The 12,131-nt window shown below is 37.1% G+C and overlaps 1 protein-coding gene across 8 annotated transcripts in view; it reads left to right on the top strand.

Moving 5' to 3' along the window:
* The window catches only part of LRRC4C (leucine rich repeat containing 4C), a 204,158-nt gene that overhangs the window by 171,127 nt on the left and 20,900 nt on the right, over positions 1-12,131 (top strand). Inside the window, exon 3 of one of the 8 annotated variants that reach the window (XM_030950590.1) lies at positions 6,751-7,351. The exons of 6 other annotated variants lie outside the window; for them this stretch is intronic. The gene's annotated coding sequence lies outside the window, so the exon portion shown is untranslated. Of the gene's footprint in view, positions 1-5,520; positions 7,352-12,131 lie in introns of those variants that run through there. One more of the 8 variants, XM_030950591.1, reaches the window with a different exon arrangement.

The raw sequence follows: 12,131 nt of genomic DNA, 5'->3' as shown, positions 1-12,131 counted from the left end.
TAAAATGCTCCTGATTTTGTAATGAATAGTAGTAGGTAAAAAACCAAAAATGAGAAAAAAACCCAACCCAACTGAAACCAAAAATCCCATGACCATTTACTAGAAAATATTTACTAGCAGAATTCTGACACAGTGGGATGGAAAGAGATGGAAGTTCGTCTTCAGACAATCAGAAATTGCCTCAACTGTGTTTAGTATGTGGAATTTGGAATAAGGATGTATCAAGGTTCATCTTGGCTTGTGAGATTATGAGCAGGCCACATTATGCCATGCAATAAAAAAAAATGATAGAGGAAAAAATGAATTATTTTCAGGGATTGGCTTCTCTTCATGTCTTTAGGTTTTTCTTTATTTCTGTATTTGTGCTTTGCAGTTTCAGCTTCTTCATTTGGAAGATGTTCCTACCATACTTAATCCTGGGGTAAAAGTAAAGAATTAATATTTAATGCAAAATAAGTTGCAGTGGTAATTAACATGTCAATTCTTTAAAAGCTACAGTGACTATATCAAGGATCCAAAAACTGGTCAAATTCTACTGCTGGCACCAAAATTTTGGCCAAATAAATAATCAAGGTCCAAAGCATGGATTTTTTTTCCAATGTGATTTAGGAGGTAAAAACAATCTAGAATGTGTGAGAATGAGAAACAAGAATTTGTGGGCGTGCGTGCAAATGTGTGCACATGTTGGAATATATTTGTCTATAGAATTATTGCATCAAATATTTCTGTTTGTTGTGCTTTCTTATCATGAGTGTTAACTTTGAAGCCCACTTAGTAGAGAAAGGAATTCACTGATTTCTATTAATCTAATTTTACTGTGTAGCATTGGCAGTATGTAAGCTGTTCAAAACCAGGAAAATTAAGTATTTCTGTCTGCATTCCTGGTAAATAGTGAGGCATCTTGTCATAACTTAGGTATTTTGTTTGTACTGTGGTAGAGCATGGTGTATTGTCTAGTAGAGTTCCACTGGAAATACCTGATACAATTTTTCTTTCAGACTTCTAGCCCATCTGTAGAATTGTTTATTGTTTTGCTCTGTTGTTGGAACAAATTTATACACTGCTTGAGTTAAGAGAGATATCTTGAAGATTGTGATTCTTATTTTTTTTTTAATATTGGACTTAAGGACATCGTAAATGTAACTAACTGGTACAGACAGCATTAAAACATCCCACTCCAAATGCAAATATCAATCCAATAAGGACAAGGTTAATTATCTTCTCTTGGCTCCAACTGCCATCAATGCTAAGTATTTAAGAGATTTTTTTCTTGAACATCATTCACACTTTGTGGGATGTGTTCTGCATTTTCTATTTTGGGCTTTAGTCATACACTTGTTTTCATGTTTAAGTTCCAAATTCATGCAGAAAAGCAAAATTGTAAACCTCCCCATGTCTGACAAATCCAGTTTTGTGTTTGTTCTTTCCATTTTCTTCTCATATTGTAGCGGCTTGGCTGTAGAGGAGAGGGGTCGAACAAACCAACAAACTACAACATTGTATCAATGTCCTACCCCCTTTTTCATTTCTGTAGGAGGTCTCTCACTCAGGACAATTAGTCCTTCGAAACATCTGATCAACATCTTTCTTATAAAGCATGTTATTGTTAATATTGTGCTCCTGTTACGTAGTTGGTCTCCAACTACCTAACAGGAGCACAAGAATGGTCTTTCCAAGTCAGACCAAAGGTCCATGTATATTTTTCCTGTAGTGGCACACAGTAGATATACAGCAAAGATTATAGGAAAAGAACAAAACAAAAAACCAAACAAAACTAATAATAACAATAACAATAATAATAATGTATTAATTTACTCTCTAGTATTTTCAGCTTAAAACTTTGTTGGGATGTTGTTTATTTGATACTCTTGATAGTTTGTCATTCTGCTAGCTTGTCTCCTTGCATCGGTTTTTGATGCAAGGTCACCTGGCTAACTGTTTTTAAGGTGATGAATGCCTTGATATAAGGGTGGTAATACCAGCCCAGATATTCTTTTTCTACAAGGGATTATATGAACATGCCAAAGACCTAGAGCTTGTCAGCTATTTTTACTTCCTTCCTAGCAAGGTATTCATCCGTCTCCAACTCTTTCCAGTTCAGATTAATTTCTGAGCCTGGAGTTGATTTATATTTATTAATTCTTATTGGTTTACTCTTCCAAAAACTCGCTTAGCATCCATTTCTGGATAACTATCTGCTTCCTGAAAAAATATTTATTTTTGTGTCATGATGCATATACTTTTTTATTTTCTAATGGTTGTATAGAGAGATGCAGCAAAACTCGACACAGTGCTCCAGGTGAGGCCTCACCAGGACAGAGCAGATGAGCAGGATCACCTCTCCCAACCTGCTGGCAATGTTCTTCTTAATGTACCCCAGGATCCCATTGGCCTTCTTGGCCAAAAGGGCACTGCTAGTCATTGGCAGGTTGTTTTCCACCAGGACCCCCAGGTCCTTCTCCACAGAGCTGCTTTCCAAGAGCTCAGCCCCAGCCTGTGCTGCTGCAGGGGGTTTTCCTCCCCAGGAGCAGGACCTGCACCTGCCTTTGTTGAATTGCAGAAGGTCCCTCTCTGCCCATCTCTCCAGCCTGTCAAGGCCCTTAAGGTTTGCACAGCTCTCGAGGGTATGGGCCTGTGCTGCTGATCATGACCCTTAGGATTCTGCCGCTCAACCAGTTCTCAACCCACCTCACTGTCCATTAATCCAGCTCGCACTTCCTGAGCTTACCTATGACAATATTACAGGAGTCAGTGTCAAAAGCCTTATGGAATTAATGCATTTAGAGAGGGAATGACAAGGCTTTTGTTTTCTGTTTTTTCCCTAATAATTCCTGATGTTAATTTGCTTTTTTGACTGCTATAAAATTTCTGTAGAGTTAACCACTGTCACATCACAATCCTCCTCTGTGCAGCTGTTTCCCTGCATTACAGAATGCATTTATCTGAATTGTCCTTACCATCCTCTGACCATCCTGCTCTTCCTACATGTGCCTACCTCTTTCTGCAGAGGTTGATGAAAGTCTTTGCTTCAAAACTGTAGGGATGATAAAAGTCTTTACCTCAAAAATAAATAATAAGAGAAAAAAAAGGAATTGCAGAATAAACTTCACAAATTCCATGTGCACTAGTGTCACCCTGGTTTTTTAAGATTTTCTAAGCCTTCTGATGTTGACATTCTTGTAGTGAACTTTCTCACACACTTTCGGTAAATAACTCATTGTTTTGCATTCCTTTATGGAGGAGGAGAGAGTTGATAGACTGTTGGTTTGTCCAGTGTCATTGGAGAGGTGTCACTGTCACCCTCCAATCCGCTGTCACTTTTGGAAAACTATAAATGTTAGAGTCAGAGAATAAACTTCCCTTTTTTCTCACCTTGAGAACAGCGGTGTGTGTTTGTGCTCTTTCGTGTTCTATAGCGACACACTAGGAAGTCTAAGACACTGTTTTAAGCAAATTAAAGTAAAGAAAATAACTAAAACATTAAGGTTCCTGACCTGCTTTGGAGACCTGTGCTCTTTCTTACATAAGCTTAGGTGCAAAGATGGGCAACAAGAATTTTGGAAATTCAGGTTAAGCCAGAACTCCAAAGGAAGAAGCCCCAGGACCACTAGGTCCGTCATTCCACAGTGGGCAGAGAGATGGTCTTAGATAATATCTCCGAATAGGTCTGACACTCTTTCTGGACTTCCCACTCCACTGGAAGCTCTGACAAATTTGTTTTATTTCCAAGGATTCAGTTAAAAAAAAATCTTGTAAAACTCCTGACTAGTCTTATTATTCAGCCCACTAAGCATAAAATCAAATCTAGGAGGTGACCATTAACTCTCAGGGAAATCTGGCTTTATTTTATTTAAAAAAAAAAAAAAACTAAAACAGTGGATATTTACACACGGGCTGTAGCAATTTCTGCAGCAAATTCCAATATATATCTGTGGCCAGTAGTCATTTTAAAGAGCAGAAAGTATCATGTCTGAGTGTAGGATGGTAAAATAATTTGACGTTTTAAAATAATACTTCATTGTAAATTGTCAATAGCAGCACAATGACTCACCAAAGAAGGTAACTCATTATCATGACCTAAATAGAAAATAAGTAGGAATGACTCTCTTCAAAAGAAAAGATTAAGGCATCCTGAGGAAGGGCAAACACCAGCAGCTGTGTTTGATGAGGTCTATATAGAAACATTCATATTTTTACATGTTAATGCAATTTATTATTTTTCATGCAATAATAAAACCTAACCACAGGACATACGTGAATTTTGAACTCTGCCTTGTATGTAGAGAATCCTGGGAAGCATGCCTGCTCATAGAGTGTTACTAATAATAGCATAAATTATTAAAGCAGACAGAATTTTCATAGCTAATGCATGTGCGCTTTGCACTCTTCAGTGCAGACAATGAATAAACACCAATAAGGTTTTGTTTCTGCAGTTCATGTGCCAACATAATGCTGTTATTTGTGATCAGAGCTTTGCAGGAAAATGTTAAAATAAAAAGAAAAAAGTGAAAAAGAGGCAAATAGTCCCTAGTGTTTAAATTAAATTTTCTGTTGACAGAACATTCCTGTAATAGTTGTTTCTTTAATGGAAAATATAAATAAATAAAGAACATACATTTAAATATGTGTCAAATGGCTTTGATAATCTCATTCTTGAGATTGATGTTGCTCTTCAAGATCTTTCTAATAAACAATAATTAATTTTTGTATGTAGGGAAAAAATACATTTTAGACCAAGCTTAAGCTTTAGAGAGATCTATGAAAACTGCAATTTAAAAAATGCTTTGTCTTCGAGCTGAAAAGGCAGGGAACTAGGAAATATAAAAAATAGTTTTGTCAATAATTTCTGTACCTTGCTACCTTTTTGAATGCTTAATTCTTGTTTGTAGCCACCATTAATAAAACAACTTTAAAATATATTTTGAGCATGTTATGTTCAGGCATTTAAGTTGCTTTCAAAGAGTCAGCTTTAGAACAATTAGTGGCATAATATTTGGGACCTGGGCATTGATTTTAATGATGTCAAACTAGCTGGGGTTAGCATAAGTTTGTAGAAATGCTAGGTAAAGTGGGAAATATACAGACAGATTTGACAGCTGTGGTCTTAGGAATTTTATGAGAGTTTTCTGCATTTCTTGTATAACATATTTTGCTGAATATTTCTGATTCTTTTTAAAGGATGTTGCTGATGCAAATGAAGTTGCAATGCATTCGCTCATGTTTTATCCTTATGCATATACATACTTAGTTTTAAATGTGGTACAGAAGGAAATGCCATAGGTTTATTTTTGAACTGCGGTCACGGGAGTTTTAATTGCTTCTTTATGTGAAAAGCTTTTCATCAACAACTTTGGAACATGCCTTGTCCTCTAATTACTCTTTCTGCAAAAAATTGTCCATGCTCAGAGTTTCTCTGACTGCCTTTTTCCTTATTACTCTCTGCCCCCTTTTAGAGTATGAATAGCTATCAGTATGTGATTTTTCTTTCATATCCTGCCAAGGGAGGTCTCTACTGTGCACAGCAATGTGTTGGTGATTTAAAAGAATCCTTCTCTGCAGGAAGCAATAACAGTAGAAATGATTTAAACAAAACCCAAAATGTCACCTTAGACTAATGAAATTCCTTCATCAAGCAACACAGAGTTGACACTTCTGTGAGACCCTTTAAAACTCAGATTAAGAAGAGAGTATTAAACTTGAAATGATAGAAAACAAAACCAGCTCTGTTTCTCCTGGAAATAGTTGAGAACAGTATGTTGATTATTCTCAGACAAGCTGATTTCACAGGCACTGACCCTAACTCAGCATAAAGAACAGCTAACAACATGGCTTTAGATGGCTGGCGATGTTATCTGTTGTTCATCATTTAAAAAATGAAATAGCCGTCTGTCTTGGAGCTGGCCCATCTGTAGCTTCACTCATATGTCCCCTCATATGCAGGGAGACAGTTGAGGAACTGCCTTACTGGCTCAACCTAGAGATTATTTTCTTCCATTTTTTCCATCCCAGAGAGTGGGCAGTACAAGTGCTCTAGTGAAAAAATATAGAATTCCTTGACAGATGGCAGTTATAAAATAACCTGTGTGTAACAGAATTTTCTTTTAAATTCATCTCAATAAATATATCAATATGTGCTGTGAATTGCAGGGCTTTGTCACTCTTTAATTCAGTTCAGTATAGTGTGTTTAAACATCTTGAGATACTGGCAATGCCAGCAAATACCCATTGATCCCCACATTTAAATCTAGACAAACCTCTAACCTAGTGATACCTCTTGGTGAATAGCAGAGACCAGCTGCTTTTTTGGGGAGGGCATCAGTGTTTATAGAGGTTCCTTGGTTTTAGTGGAGCGCAGATGTGAGAGCACAGCACTGGGGAGCTGCTTCTGAGAGCTGCAGCTTTCCTGAATAAGGACTTTTACATGTCCTATAGGGACACTGTAGTATCACTTCGCAACACTACATTTGGCTGCACAAGACTGCAAAAAAAAGACATAACATTTAGGCTGAATCCTGAGGTTGGAATCTTCAGCTTCTTTTAGGATCAATTAGAAATGGGAACTTAACTCAGATAGTCCCTGCACACACCACCATTTCCCTCTCAGCTGCTCAGCTGCATGTGAGAGCTTAGATGTAATTTTGCCTTGGGCACAGAGCCAGTCCCTGCAACACTGAAAGAAGTGATAGTTCAGGGCTGCTCTTTTACGTCTTTTCATCACTGCTGAGTGTTGTTTTACTTTCCTCATTTCAGAAAGAAACCCATCATCCAGCGTGTGGGCTGTCAGCAGCTCCCTCGCACTCTCATTTTCTGCTGCGGTACAGCCCGATGGGGACTGCTGGCCATCCATGATGTTTCCACAGCCTGCCTGCTCTGCCCCCAGCTTTCCAGCCTCCCTTGCCTGCAGGGTGTGCCCATAAATTCTCCCTGTAGACACGGCACTGCACACAGTGTGATCGGCATGGCAGCAGCCACAGTTATCTAGAGAGATGTCTGCTTCCTGCAGGGAGAGATTTTACCACATTGGATGCGGTCACACAACCATGACATCCAGCATCTTGCTTTAAGCAATGACCAGTACCTGATGTTTCAAATGAAGCTGAAAGCACCTAACAATGTAACTGGAGAACTGTGTGTGGCAGAAGGGAAGCATTTATTTGACTGGCTCTGGGTGCCTATGGAATTGAAAACCCAGCTATTTCCATAATAAACCATAAAGCCATGACTCCCTTCTGTGGCTGGAGCTGGACTTAAGAGTACTTTAGCAATAATGACCAGCTATCTTTAATTGGTCTGGGGAAAAAATATAGTGAGAGCCAGAGATGACATCTGCAGCACAGACTTGGAGAAAAAGGTATTTTCTATCTACTAGAATTTACAGGCAAGTTGGAATTTTCCGGGCCAAACTAACAAAACCATTGACTGACATGCTGCTAAAACTAGCACACTGTGCTGTTAACACTGGTTCATTATATTTTATTGCTGATTGCAGGGCTGCTGGTATGGAACACTGTGTTCAGATAAAGCTCCTGTGAAGCACCAATGTGAAATAGGGGGACTCTGATAACTGTACAAATTAAGATACCTTTAATGGGTTACAAAAGCACAGCCCATCCACAGCTGTTTTTAGAAACTGATAGTGATTTCCCTGTTCTAGTGATCAGGTAATTTTTAAAACCTGTTATCCTTGCTGATTTTTATTATCTGTGATAATTTTGATTAAATTGTTTATGCTGGCAGTGATAGTAAGACTAAAATGTTCTGTTTAACGTAATTTGATTTTCAAGGTTTCAGAAGGACTAAAACCATGGGTGACAAATTTTTAGATGAAATCTTTGATCATGTAGAGTTTTATGAGGTCGCCTTAGTGCATGCTGAATCCCAGCTGCAGTGAGCTGCACATTTCTGTTATACTGCTGGATGTGTTTTCAAATGAAACATTTCATCCAGCACCTATAGTATTTTTAATGATATAAGAGTACCAATTTCACCATAAGAACAGATTTTTTAAAAAGAAACAGGACTTTAACAAGGGAAGACTTCCCATGTGAATCCATCTTAGGAAGGTTGGGGTGAATTTTAGACAGACTGCACAGATCTGTTCCTCTGTTGATAGACTTGTTTCCCTATGCTGTAAAGTCCAAAGGATAAACTAGAACTGAAAATTTAATGTAATTAAAACCCTGAGATATCAACTTTTTTTTTTTTTTTTTAAGTGCGGTTTTTAGTCACATAAGAACATATATTTGCCAATTCAACAAGACACATAAGAAGGAGATTTTGAGTAATTCTTGGGACTGGAATGTAATTCTCTCATGTTTGTGTCTGGCCCAACACAGGCACCACTAATTAAGGGAATGCTCTTTTGGTTCACTGTGCAGAGATTAGCTTCATTTCAGTGAAGGCAAAATCTTGGGTCCTGATTTAAAATTAGGTATTGCAGACATTCCACAGAGGAAAGCTCATTGAAATGTCTCCTTGGGTACATGCAGTTCCCTGCATTTGTGCTTAGTAGTAGGGCATAATTAGATTTCAAATTAATGCATCATGTGACTGTCCTCAAACAAGGCTAGGCTAGGGTGAGTCAGTGGGCAAGTGAATTAATTTCCTCTTTTGAGACCTTAATTTCAGTCCCTACCTCTTTTTAAGTATGTGTCCCTATGAAATATATATATATTTTGGTATGTTTATATATTCAACTCTCAGCTAACAACAGAATAGACAGTCAGCTGGGCTAACATCTTTGGAAGGATGAAACAGCACTTGTAAATGTCATGATTTGTCTGGAAGCCCAAGCCACAAACAAGTATCTGAGGAACTGGTCTCAGCAGCTTTAAGGCATGATTATTCTATGAAATAGAAAATGGTAACGAAGACACTCATCTTCCCATTTCATTGCCTCTCCCCAGAAGCAATTCAGTCTCATTTGCATGGCACAATATTCAGGTTGTTGAATCCTAGTCTCTCAGGACTGTCTCAAAGGACTGGTAGTGGTTTCAGATCCTCTGCATAAACATCCACTGCATACTACAATTCTGCACTTTCTCCACTCCATTATTTTTTCTTATTTCTATCTGGAGTACACACACTAATAAAAGGGGTGGATGACCCTAAATTAGAAGGCATCACAACATGGCTTTCTTTCTAGTTTAGAAATAGATGATCTGTTCTATTGGGTTCAACTGAACCCAATAGAAGAAGGCTTTTAAAACACCAGGAAAATTACTATGAACAATGCAAAAACAAGTTGCAAAGAGTAGCTCTGGCTTAGATCCTCAAAATTAGATAGACACCTTACTCCTACTTTAAGAATTAAATATTTGATTATCATGAAGCATGCTGGCTTTAGTCCTTTAAATCTCCATGTATTTGTGCTTATCTCTGAATGACTCACAAGAAAATACGTATGAGGGAGAGAGAACCCGATGTAGCATTTAACAGGCATGAAAAGAATAGAGATCTCCTACAAATTGAACAGGACTGCATTTCTTTTCTTCTTAAAACTTGTGGAATGTAATGAACCTCTTGTGAGAAGAAAGTATTTTTCTAATTATTTTACTGGGGCCAGTACTTCCTCCCCAGAACCTAACTAAAATTGTTTCTTTTAGATAGTGGTTGGAGGTTATCTTGTAGGATGGATAAAACTCTCTTTAAAGTCTGTAGAAATTAAATTCTTTAGATTTTTATCCCCAGGCTCTGCAAAAAGAATTTCCAGGCTTTTGAATAGTTTATTATCATCAAAACCACTGTGTACATTTCATGGTATTGCATAACAGGCTATTTTTCAGTAAGTTCTGTTGTCAGTAGTTTTGGATGAGTGGAAGGGATGAAGTAAAAAAATTTTAAAAAATTAAAAGAAAGCAGCTTATTAAGAAGATACATTTTCTATTTTTTTTTTTGCAAGTCCTATGTTTTTTGCATTATTTACCTATTTACCACTTAAGTTATAACAGATGGTCAGAGGACTAATTGATCATAAATCAATTATTCTATTTCATTTATAATTACAAAAGAGTATTTTTCATGTTTAGTTTGCTGGTGTGCAACCTTTTCAGTTGGTTTTTCACACCACATGAGTCAGTGGCACTAATGAGCCAGATATGGTGGTAGTAATTAGCTGAAATGAGCTTCTTGATTCTCCCCCCCCTGTGATTTCTTTTTATTAATTTTTTTTTATCTGACCCTTTATTGAGAAAGACTCTATAACTCTATGATCTTGAGTCAGGAAGCTACTCTGCTGAGTTTCAAGATCAAATCAGCTTTAGCTCAGACTGAGTAATGACCTCAACAGCATATTTTAGCAGCAGGGTATAAATTTATAATCCTCAGTATTGCAGAACAAAAGTTCCGCTACAAGTGCTACAGGAATTGCCCCATTAGCTGTGGCACGTAGTTTTCTTCAACTAGGAGTTGAAAATAATGGCAAATGGCACATACACCACCCAGCTTTATTGTGAATGAACAAGGGGCAGGGAAAAAATCCCTACACTTCTTACAAAACCAAGTTTGAATTCTGTTTTTCTATAATAGGTTTAAGATTAATTTGTGAAGACTGATCTTTAGATGCATCAGGTATCTGATACTACATGTAGGCAAGGAAGTATAGGGGAGAAAAGTTCCTGAAAGACTGAATATTTGGACAAATTCTGCTTTCATTTCCAGCAAACCTAGAGTTCTACCCTATGAAGTGAGTATGACTATTTTTTTTCCTATACCAACATTTTAAGTGATACTGTAAAAGATATCAATATTACACTTTTAAATGCATTTTGGACAATAAACTACAGGTGTTAAACTACAGAAAAATTTTTGAAGTTCATTCTCTTGGCAAAGCCTTTTTGCATTTTCCAGATTTTGCAACCAGCTGCTTTAAGCAAAAGAAAAATAGTAGCTCATACTTGTGAGAAAGGAATCAGCATCAAAGATTATGGGTACTTTTTTCTAATACAGTCCCAATAGTTTTACACATTTTTTTCCTGACTTAACTGAAGTGCTGTGCAGCCTCACTAAAATCATACATTCAAAATAATGAAAGGCTTCTACCTTCTCCAATTGTTAATCCATGTTTAAGATAAACCTGTAACTTTAAACAGAAAGGTGGTATTTCTGCATATTGCATAGTGAATGTGATACTGGTAAGGGCTATGACATTTGCCTGAATGGACAAGTGGGAAACAGCAGCATCACAGAAACATTCCAACTTTTCTTCTGAAGTCCTCTTAATTGCCATTTGTCAGTGGCATATGAGTTATCCTTGAGTGAGATTACTGGGAAAATAGGGGAGATGAAGTGATTAGTTTAGTTTCTGCAGTTCAAAAGAGTTGATTATTTAGTACCAGTTGATGAAAGTATAACTAAGGTAGATTTAATATTATTGTGAAAACAACATTGTTTACACTAAAAGAGAAATCATGAACTTGGGACTTTTGATTCTGAATTTGTTTGTTAATTTTGGCATGGCTTTGACAAGTCATAATTCATCAGAAGAGGAGTGAAAATGGGATTCAAATTTAAGTACTTATAATCTAAACCTTTTGATGTCTTCATTCCAGAAGAAAGACTCCCATGCATATCAAACACTGAATTCCTCATAGCCGTCATCCATATCTACTAGGACCTCCTCTTGTTTATTCCTTGTGACAGAAATCCAATTGTCATTGCAAAGGACAGAGACAGAAATTGTTGTAAAGGATCTTTGTGACCCTGGTGTTGATTAAGTGGAAACATTTTTGAGAAATACTGCATTAAATATAATTTCCATAAGAATATAATGAACTAATTACCAGACAAATATTTTAAAAAACTAATCTTCATTCTTGCTCAGCAGTGAACAAAGAGAGATGGTATCCTTTGTTGTTATTGTTGCTTTTCTTAAATGTAGGTACTTTGGCCTGCAGTTACCTGAACCAGCACTTGGACAAAAATGTTGGATCAGGAGTTTGAGAAACTATTTAAATGGATGCAGTAGACAGAGCTGGTGCCAGTGAAGCTGCAATGATTTATACTAGCTGTGGATCTGGCTTATGAATTTTATTTTTGACAGTAACCACTATTACAGCACAGTCAGGACTTTCTACAGGCATTCTTCATGACACAGAGCACTGGCTCAGCATCCATAACTAATTTGCTGTTGA

This window comes from Camarhynchus parvulus, chromosome 5, assembly GCF_901933205.1.
Source record: "Camarhynchus parvulus chromosome 5, STF_HiC, whole genome shotgun sequence".
Classification (NCBI taxonomy): Eukaryota; Metazoa; Chordata; class Aves; order Passeriformes; family Thraupidae; genus Camarhynchus; species Camarhynchus parvulus.
The sequence above is the reverse complement of the archived record's forward strand: the minus strand, read 5'-3'. Positions and strand labels throughout refer to the sequence as shown.